The sequence below is a fragment of the Chrysochloris asiatica genome, unplaced genomic scaffold, assembly GCF_000296735.1.
Source record: "Chrysochloris asiatica unplaced genomic scaffold, ChrAsi1.0 scaffold00078, whole genome shotgun sequence".
Classification (NCBI taxonomy): Eukaryota; Metazoa; Chordata; class Mammalia; order Afrosoricida; family Chrysochloridae; genus Chrysochloris; species Chrysochloris asiatica.
The window spans coordinates 9708874-9718845 of NW_006408596.1; the positions used below are offsets into that span (position 1 = coordinate 9708874).

Sequence of the window (9972 nt, forward strand, 5' to 3'; positions counted from 1 at the left end):
CCTCATCGTTCTTCCAAAGAGTGGCTGGTGGGTTTGAACTGTTGATCTTGTGGTTCTCATTCCACTGCTTATCTTATGCAACCACAAAAAGATTAATTTTCCCACTAGCCATAGTAATATTTATGTGTTGTTCCTCATTCACTATAAATAGATTCTTCCCCTTATTTTTAGTACCACTGTAAGCAAGAATGAGCTCAAACATAACAATTGTGAGAATAGCACAGGACCCAACAGTATTTCGTTCATTTGTGCATAGGATCTTTTTTGTGCTATAAGTTGGAACTGACTCAGTGATACCTAACAACAACAGTGATAAGCAAGACGATTCTAACATCTTTTAATTGGACAGCTGTAATAACCAATTACCTGATCTCTTTCGAGTCTGTTCCCTACATCATATTAAATGTGGAAATGAAACAAACATGTAAATCTGATCACCTTTCTGCTATTAGCCATCAGAGACTCTCCATTGTATTTTTGGCTAAAAATCAGAATTTATTATGTGGCCAAACTTTAAGCCCCTTCATGATATGGTACTTTCCTGTACCTGAACTGGGTCCCTAGCTCTCATTGTTCTGGCTATAATTGCTTTTGTTTAATCATCCATGGTAGGACTTTGCATAAACTGGTCTCTGGAATGTTTTTCCTTTCCATCTTTACATTCTTAACTCCTCTTTATGTTTTGGTTCTTAGGATAACACATATTCTTCTTTATGTATGTCTTAGTTGCGATTTAACATCCATTTGTTGTGATTTTAATTTTATTACTGTCTACCTATCTTGGTATGGTACTATTTATTATAGGATCAACACTGGACTGCAAGCCACAAGGTCAGTGGTTCAAAACCCACCTGCTGTTCCTTGGAAACCCTGTACAGGCTCACTATGAGTTGAACTGACTCCATGGCACTTAATAACCACAACAATAATTGATCCTATTAGAGGAAAGATTGAACACGTTTACTGAACATAGTTACTCACAGTCCTGTTTGCTGCACCTTCATTTGAACATCTGACAAATTGTACTTTCTCAATAAATTTTTGTTGTAAAGATAAATGAATGAATGAGTGAATTAGGAAGAATTCAGAGAGTGTGATACTGCTAATTAGTACTATTCACAGGTCATAGTCATGTTGGCAAGACAGAAAGACTAGCGTCTAGGAACCAACATTTTTATACCTAAACATTGTAATTCTTCTGTAGCCTCTGTAGTTTGTAGCTTTTATGCAAATAATGTCAAGAAATAATACTTAAAGTGAATTTGTAAACTATCACAGCTGTTATAAATCAGTCATCTAAAAGCACATGTTGTGTTCAGAGAAAATAGAAATTATTAATTTGATGAAATATCTCTGTATATTTGGATTTACGTAAGTAACTCAAAATTAGTACCAATAAGAACTGACACAGTAAAACAAAAGTGAGCTAATAAGAAATTGTTTATAAAACAAAACTAGAAAGGTCTGAGCCTATTCACTTAAATATAACTGTAAAGCTGTAGGTTTCTAGAGCTGCCCTGTTGAACTCAGCATATCATCCATAGTCCACCTAAAGCAAAAAATTTATTTCTGTTCTAGATATAGTTGCCTTTTAGTTGTAGTTGAGGCCCAATAAATAGACCAAAAAGAAAAGTTGTGTTTAATTTTACATTTCTCTACAAATTAACAAAAAGTTCCTGGTAACTTAAATTCCACGGTAGCTGGAGAGTTGTTAAGAAAACATCAGAAAAACATATTAAATTCTCAATAAATATTTTTGAATGAATGATCTTTTTAAAAGTTACATGGGCTATTAGCATTATTAGAAGTGTTAGGCATGAATATTTCAAGAATAAAACTTGAAATGTGTAGAGGTTGTAATCATTTCTAATGTAAAATGGAGTATTAGAAAGCTGAGATCTCATTGATAGTTTCCTTTCTCTGTACTACAACATTCATATTTTAACAATTTTGTTTCAGTGTAAACTGGTTTATACTTTAATCACTTCTGAAAATGTTGACACTAAAAACCTGTGAGTAGCTGTGAACATTGATATGGTGGTGGTGGCTGTGTGCTGTCGAGTTGGTTCCAATTCATAGCAGATCTATATAGGGCTTCCAAGGTTGTAAGTCTTTTTCCCGGAGGAGTGTCTGGTAGATTCGAATTCCTGACCTTGCAGTTTGCAGCCCTGCTTGTAATACACTATGCTACCAAGGCTCCTTGTTGTCTAGTATAGTGCTTGAAAGTGAGCCCCATGGGTTGGAAGGTACTCAAAAGAAGATGGGCTGCGTTTTCAAAGTAGAGTTGACCCAAATGGCATGGATGAAGCAAAACTTTCGAGACATTTTTGTTTGCTGATGTGGCATGACTCAAAGCAATGGGCTCAAACGTAACAATTTTGAGGATGGTGCAGGCCCAAGCAGTGTTTCTTTCTATTGTGCATAGGGTCCTTATGAGTCAGAACAGACTTGATGGCACCTAACAACAACAACAATCAGTTTCTGAATGATCTTTATCCAAATTTCACTTGTGTGTGTTACTAATGATATTCTTAAATACTTTCCACATTCTGTTGGGACATCCTTCTTCAAAATGGGCACAAATGAGGATTTCTTTCAGCTGATTTTCAAGATAGCTATCTAGATAGCCAGATAGCATTGCACCGACAATGCTGCATCAAGTTTTTGAAACTTTTCAGTTAGTATTCCATCAATTCCTGGACTTTTTTTTGTGTTTGTTTTTTCCTAATGCCTTGAGTATAGCTTGGACTTCCTCCTTCAGCAACATCAGTTCTTTTTTAAGTTTTTATTGCGAATTATATGGATTTACATGGGAGAACATCAGCTTTACATTCATCCTATCGTGTTTCATTTCATTGCAATGGTTACAATCCCTTCTGTGCATCATCAAACCAAAGGGTACACCCCACAGGCCTGCCCCCTAGCCATCAGCACACAACACCATTGGTTCTTGATCATGTGATACCTCTTGAAATGGTTGAACATCAACCAATCCTTCAGTATTACAACTGAGGCTTGAAATTTTTCTTCATTTCTTTCAGCTTAAGAAGTGCTGAGCATGTTCTTCCCTTTTGATTTTCCTACTGCCGATATTTATATATTTCATTATAATACTTTTCTTCATCTTCTAAAGCTGCCCTTTGAAATGTTCTGTTTTTCTTTTTTACTTGCTCATTTCTTCCATTCACTTTAGCTTCTCAACATTCCAGAACAAGTTTCAGAGTCTCCTCTGACACCCATTTTGGTCTTTGTTTTTCTGCCTTGTCTTTTTTTTTTTTTAAATGAACTTTTATTTTATTGATGTCATCCCACAACTCCTCAGGTCTTTAGTCATTAGTGTCTAATGCATCAAGTCTGTTCTTGAGATAGTTTTTCAATTCAGGTAAGATATATTCAATGAACTCTTGTAGTGTAGTGATTATGAGTTGGGCTGTTAACCTCAAGGTCAGCAGTTTGAAACTATCAACTGTTCTGTGGGAGAAAAATGAGGCTTTCTGTTCTTATAAAGATTTACAGCCTCGGAAACCTTGTATAGGGTTCGCTATAAGTCGGAACTGACTAGACGACACTTCACCACCACCACCATATTCAAGGTCAAATGTGCCTCTCATGAACTCGTTTTCTTATTTTTTCAGCTTCAACCTGAATTTGCCCATGAACAATTGATGGTCTGTTCCATATTTTGCCCCTGGCTTTGTTTTGGCTAATGATATTAAGCTTTTCCACTGTCTTTTCTTATAGCTGTGTTGTAGTTGTTAGGTACCATTGAGTCAGTACCAACTCATAGCGACCTTGTGCACAACAGAACGAAACACTGCCTGGTCCTGTACCAGCTTCACAATCGCTGCTACATTTGAGCCCATTGATGCTGCCACTGTGCCAATCCATCTCACTGGTGCTCTTCCTCTTTTTCTCTGACCACCCTCTACTTTACCAAATATGATATCCTTCTCCAGTGGCTGGTCCCTCCTGACAATATTTCTGAAGTATGAGAGATGAAGTCTGGCCATCCTGGCTTCCAGAGAGCACTCTGGGTGTACTTCTTCCAACACAGAATCTGTTTGTTCTTTTGGCAGTCCATGGTACTTTCAGTATTCTCCTCCAACCCCATGATTCAAATGCATCAATTCTTCTGTGGTCTTCCTTATTCACTGTCCAACTTTCACATGCATGTGAGGTTATTGAAAATACCTTAGCTTGGATCAGGCACACCTTAGTCCTCAAACTGATAGCTTTGTTCTTCAGTACTTTAAAGTCTGTGCAGCAGATTTCTCCAATGCAATACATCGTTTAATTTCTTGACTGCTGCTTCCATGAGGTCTTAAAATACTTAACTGATGAAAATGAAAGACCACAGCCTTCAGTATGGGTTGCATTTCAATGTAAAATGAAACAAAAATCCTCCCCACTGGACCAATAAACAACATCTATAAATGGAGAAAAGATTAAAGTTGTCAAACACTTCATTGTGCTAGAATCAACCCACAGCTGTAGCTATTGTGATTCCTGTATATCCCATTTAGGGAAGTCCATGTGTTAGTAGTCTTTTATGTTGTTTAAAAATGTTATTTGCTATAAATATGTAATTGGTCTTGCAAAATTCTATCATATGATCTCCAGCATAAATTTTGTCACCAGGTCATATTTTCTAACTACTGGTATTTCCTCTTTGTTTCCAACCTTTCTATTCCTACAACCAGTAATTATCAATACATCTTGATAATATAATTGATCAATTTCTGACTGAAGAATTTGGTGGAATTTTTCAGTTTCATCATCACTGTCATATTGTTGCATATATTTGAATAATAATGGTATTAAGTGGTCTTCATTATGGGAGTATGTATGTTATCCTATCACAGACAGCATTGTACTTCAAGACAGATCTTGAAATGTGCTTTTTGATGATGAATGCAGTGCCATTCCTCTTGAATGTCACTCCTGGCATAGTAATCCTTATGAAGTCAGATTCAAAATGGCCAACACCAGTCTTTTTCAGCTCAGTAATACCTAAAACACTGATTTTTCTGTTTTCCATTTCGTTTTTGACAACTTCCAATTTTCCTAGATCCAAAATTCATACATTCTTTGTTCAATTATTAATAGATGCTGGTAGCTGTTTCTCCTCATTTTCAGTTGTGCCCAATCAGCAAATGAAGGTCCAAAATCTTTACTTCATTCATATCATTATGGTCACCTGTACTTTGAGGAGTCACCTCCTCCCAGTTATATTTTGAATGCCTCCCAACCTGAAGGGCTCATTTTCAAGCATTATATCTTTCAATGTTCTATTGCTATACTTAAGATTTTCAGTAGCTAAACATTCAGAAGTAGTCTGCCTCTTCTTCTTCCTAGTCTTAGTTTGGAAGCTCTGCTGAAAGTTGCCCACCATGGATGACCTTGATGGTATTTCACATACCAATGGCATAGCTTCCAGCATCACAGCAACATGTAGTCTACCACAATGTGACAAACTGGGAAATGAGTGGTGGAAAATGGCTGTAGTAGTACATAAACAGGGAACTACCAAATTTAAAAGAGGACATTTGTTGTTAAGAGCTATTGAGTAGGTTCCAATCCATAGTGACCCTGTATAGGGTTTCCAAGGAGCGGCTGGTGAGCTTGAACTGCCAACCTTGAGATTCAAACTGACTTTGCAGTCCAGTGCATTAGCCCACAGTGCCATACCAAAACTCCAGAAGAGAACATGAAACCAGGGATATTTTTGCTGTCAAATGGATCTTGATAGAAAGCAGAGAATTCCAGAAAGATTTTACTTGTGTTTTACTGATTATGCAAAGACAGTAGACTGTAAGAATCTTAACAAACTGTGGATAACATTATGAAGAAATAGAGTTCCAGAACACTAAATAGTGCTCCTGATGAATCTGTACCCAGACAAAAAAGAAGCTGTTCATACAGAACAAAATGATACTGTGTGGTTTAAAATCAGGAAAGATGTGCCTCATGATTGCACCCTTTTACCATTCTTATTCAATCTGTATGCTAAGCAAATAATCCAAGAAACTGGATTGTAAGAAGAATATGTAATCGGGATTGGAGGAAGGCTCATTAACAACCTGCGATATGCAAGTGACACAACTAGCTTGTGGAAAGTGAAGAGAACTTGAAGTACTTACTGATGAAAATCAAAGATTAGAGCCTTCATGTGGATTGCACTTGAAAGTAAACAAAAATCCTCACAGCTAGACCAGTAAACAGCATCATGATTAACAGAAAAAAGATTGAAGTTATCAAGGATTTTATTTTCCTTGGATCCACAATTAGTGCTCATGGAAGCAGCAGTCAAGAAGTCATTGAGCAATTTCTTCAGCAAATCTCAAGAAACGGAGCAAAATCAAGCAATTTGCAAATGTGTCACAAGAGATCTCTATAAAGTGTTAAAGAGCAACAGTATTACTTTGAAGACTAATGTGTGGCTGTCCCAAGTTTTTTTCATTTGTCTCCTATGCATTCAAAAACTGGTCAATGAATAAGGAAGATTGTAGAAGAATTGATGTCTTTGAATTATGGTGTTTGTGAAGAGTAGTGAATACATAAGGTCTGTCAGAAGAACAAACAAATCTGCCTTGGAAGCAGTACAGAAATAACATTCCTTAGGGATAGAGGTAAATACTGCTATAGGCACAGCCTTTCAACAGCAGTGTTCTAGTGGTAGATACAGGCTTAACAGGTATGGGAAGGAGAGTGGGAAAATACCCTCAAATATAAAAGGGTTTGACACAGAAGTTTGTAGGTGGGTATTAAACTCCTGGTGTGGTAACTATAAACTACAGGGTCGGCTGTTCAAACCCACCAGCTGCTCGTTGGAAACCCTATAGAGGGTTATTATGAGTCAGAACCAACTCGATGGCACTTAACTAACAACATACCTATGAATATGGTGGCTCATACAGAGGGCAAAATGATGAAAATTTCTTAGGCATTACTAAAACCTTTAAGGAATGAGTTCAGAGCCTAGGTGCTCAGGGCCATAGTCTCAGGAAACACTATGGTCAATTGACATGACATGGTCCACAGAGTCAGTGTTGTACATTCTAGTTTGTTAAGTAGTGACTTGCATCTTAAAAACATGTGAGCTGCCAGCTAAGAGGAAACTGTCAGTCTCTCCACATGTAGTGGAAATAAGAGTGATGAACATTGATGACGCTTGGAATAAGTTAGTCCAATGGGCTAATGAAACACATGAGCATCTGTCTTCATGAGTCTGAGACCAGAAGAACTAGATGGTGCCCAGCTATCACTACCTGCTACCCATTCCTCTGAAAGGGATCACATTAGAAGGTCCCTGATAAAGTTGGAGAGAATGTGAAACAGAACTCAAAATTATAAAAAGACCAGTTCTATTGATCAGAAAGAGACTGTAGGAACCCAAGACTGTGGCCCTTGACCACCCCTCAGGTCTGGAATGAGACTCACTCTTATGGCCTAATTTTCAGCCAAGTGATAGATAGGTATATAGGGGGAACAACAACACTAGTATGGTTACCATGGAATGGTCAGCCATTCAAGATCCAAAGGATAAATTTCAAAAGTGTTGAGAAAGAAAATGGAATGGAAATAAAAACCACAGGGAGGAATTGGGATAACTGTTGCTACATGGAGGGGATTGCAGACATTGAGATATAGCAAAGTTTAGGATTTGTTGAATGTAAAACTGATGACTGCTCTGTAAACCTTTACTTATTAGCAATAAAAAGATTCACAAAATAAAAATTAGAACATTAAAATTAAAAAATATATATAGTAATACTTCTTAGAAGAATAACGTGACCTTGTCTCAAATATTTTAGACATGTTCTCAGGAGAGCTCTGTCCCTGGAGTGGTGTATCATCATGCATGGGAAAGTAGTTGTTATTGTTGTCAAGTGTTGTCTAGTCGGTGCCAGCTTATAGTGATCCGGAGTGACTGATGGGTTTGAACTGCTGACCTTGTATTTAACAGTTCGGTGCTTATCCTACTAAAGTAGAGGGTCAACAAAAAGGAGGAAGACCCTCAATGAGATGGAATAACTGCTGTAATTGGCTCAAGCAATGATTTTGAGGATGGCGCAGGACCAAGACAGTGTTTCATTCTATTCAACACAAGATTGCTATGAGGCTGAACCAACTTGTTGGCACCTGTCCACAACAATAACTAGTGATTACTATATATAAATGTAAATAAATACATATTGTTTTATTTTAGTGTTATTCTTCTTATACTTCTCTAGCTCCAGCTCCACACCAGGGCTCCTAGTAAAAATTATAAGTAACATTAATAAGCAGTGATACCATTCTGACTCCATTTATGTGGGTGTTTTTCTTTTTATAAAGGTGAAAGATTTAAAAAGAAAGAAAACACATTATATGTTAAAATTCCTCATTTTTTGAACATTTCCTTAATCTTCTCCAGACTCCTCAAGTTGTACAGCATATAAATTTATACCCAAACACCTATTTTTTATATATTCAGTCTCTCCTGGTGTGAGGATTTGGGATAATGCACTGGAATGAATGCAAGGTCATTTTGAACCTCAAGGTTGGCAGTTCAAACTCACTAGCCGCTCCTTGGAAATACTATTCAGGGTCAATATGAATCAGAATCAATTGAACTACACTTAACAACAACAACAACATTCATTTTAATAATGAATTTGGATCAACTTTTTTGGTTGTTGTCATATAAGCACTATCTTAGTGTTAAAATTTAAAAGGTGGCCCAGTATGAAACATTTTTATTTTGTACAAAAGTTAGTCTATACCTACTGAATGAATAAAATATATTACAAATGCTTTGTAGAGTTCTGCATTAGAGCAGACTTAGAAAATGACTATTGGGGCCTTACTTGTATAATAGTACTTTTACCTTAATGCTTATAAAATAATTTTTTAGCATGTGTTCATTTCCTTTGTGTTTTGGCACTCACTAAGAATGTGGGGTTGAATTGTTTTTACTTATGTAAATTCTTGTTTGAAATAACTTTTAAAAATGACAGCGAAACTATTTTAGTAAGTGAGGAACTTCTTTAATCAGTTGTATTTAAGAAAATAAATATGCCCCCCCTTTTAATTTTCCTGTGAGTGAATTGCATTGATTTTTATCTTTTACCTCAGAGCTACTGCAATAACTTTTTTGGTCCACAGTCATAACAATACATCCAACTAAAATTGCTTACTTACATCAGGAGTATGACACTTAGCAGAGCCCTATTATTAAAAGAAAGCCAAAATTAGATAATTATTTAATGTCTGGTCAGTATTTTTTGAAAAAAAATTAAGAATCATTTAGTTTTAAATCTTATATAAACTGGAAAGAAGAGATTATCATCTTTATTTTTAAGAGTGTCATGTGCCAGTTACATGATGAAGATCAAACCCTTCGGTATGGGTTGTATCTCAATATAAAAGAAAACAAAAATCATAACCACTAGACCAATAGATTATACCATGATAAATGGAGAAAACATGAAGTTGTCAAAGATTTCAATTTGCTTGAATCCATCATCAACACTCATGGAAGCAGCAGTAAAGAAATCAAATAACATACTGTGTTTAGTACATCTGCTGCATAAGAACTCATTAAAGTGTTCAAGAGCAAAGATGTGAGTTTGAGGACTAAGGTGCTCCTGATCCAAGCTATGGTATTTTCATTAGCATCATATGCATTTGAAAGTTGGACAGTCAGTAAGGAAAATCTTTGAAGAATTGATGCATTTGAGTCATGGTGTTGTAGAAGAATATTAAAAGTACCATGGACTGCCAGAAGACCAAAAAAATTCTGTTGAAATAAGTACAGCCAGTCTAATTATCCAGACCTCATCTCTATGAATAGCAGAGAAAACTCTATGAATAGCAGTTCCTGTGCAGCAGGAATAAAAATGGAAATCTTTCAAGAAAGTGAGGCAGCACAAGAGGCACTCACTCATCTCTGCCAAGAAATTTGGAAGACAACTATCTGGCCGACTGATT

General features: G+C 36.4%; 1 protein-coding gene across 2 annotated transcripts in view; it reads left to right on the forward strand.

Moving 5' to 3' along the window:
• TAOK3 (TAO kinase 3) overlaps positions 1 to 9972 on the forward strand; it is a 138169-nt gene that overhangs the window by 24852 nt on the left and 103345 nt on the right. The gene's annotated exons all lie outside the window — the stretch shown is intronic.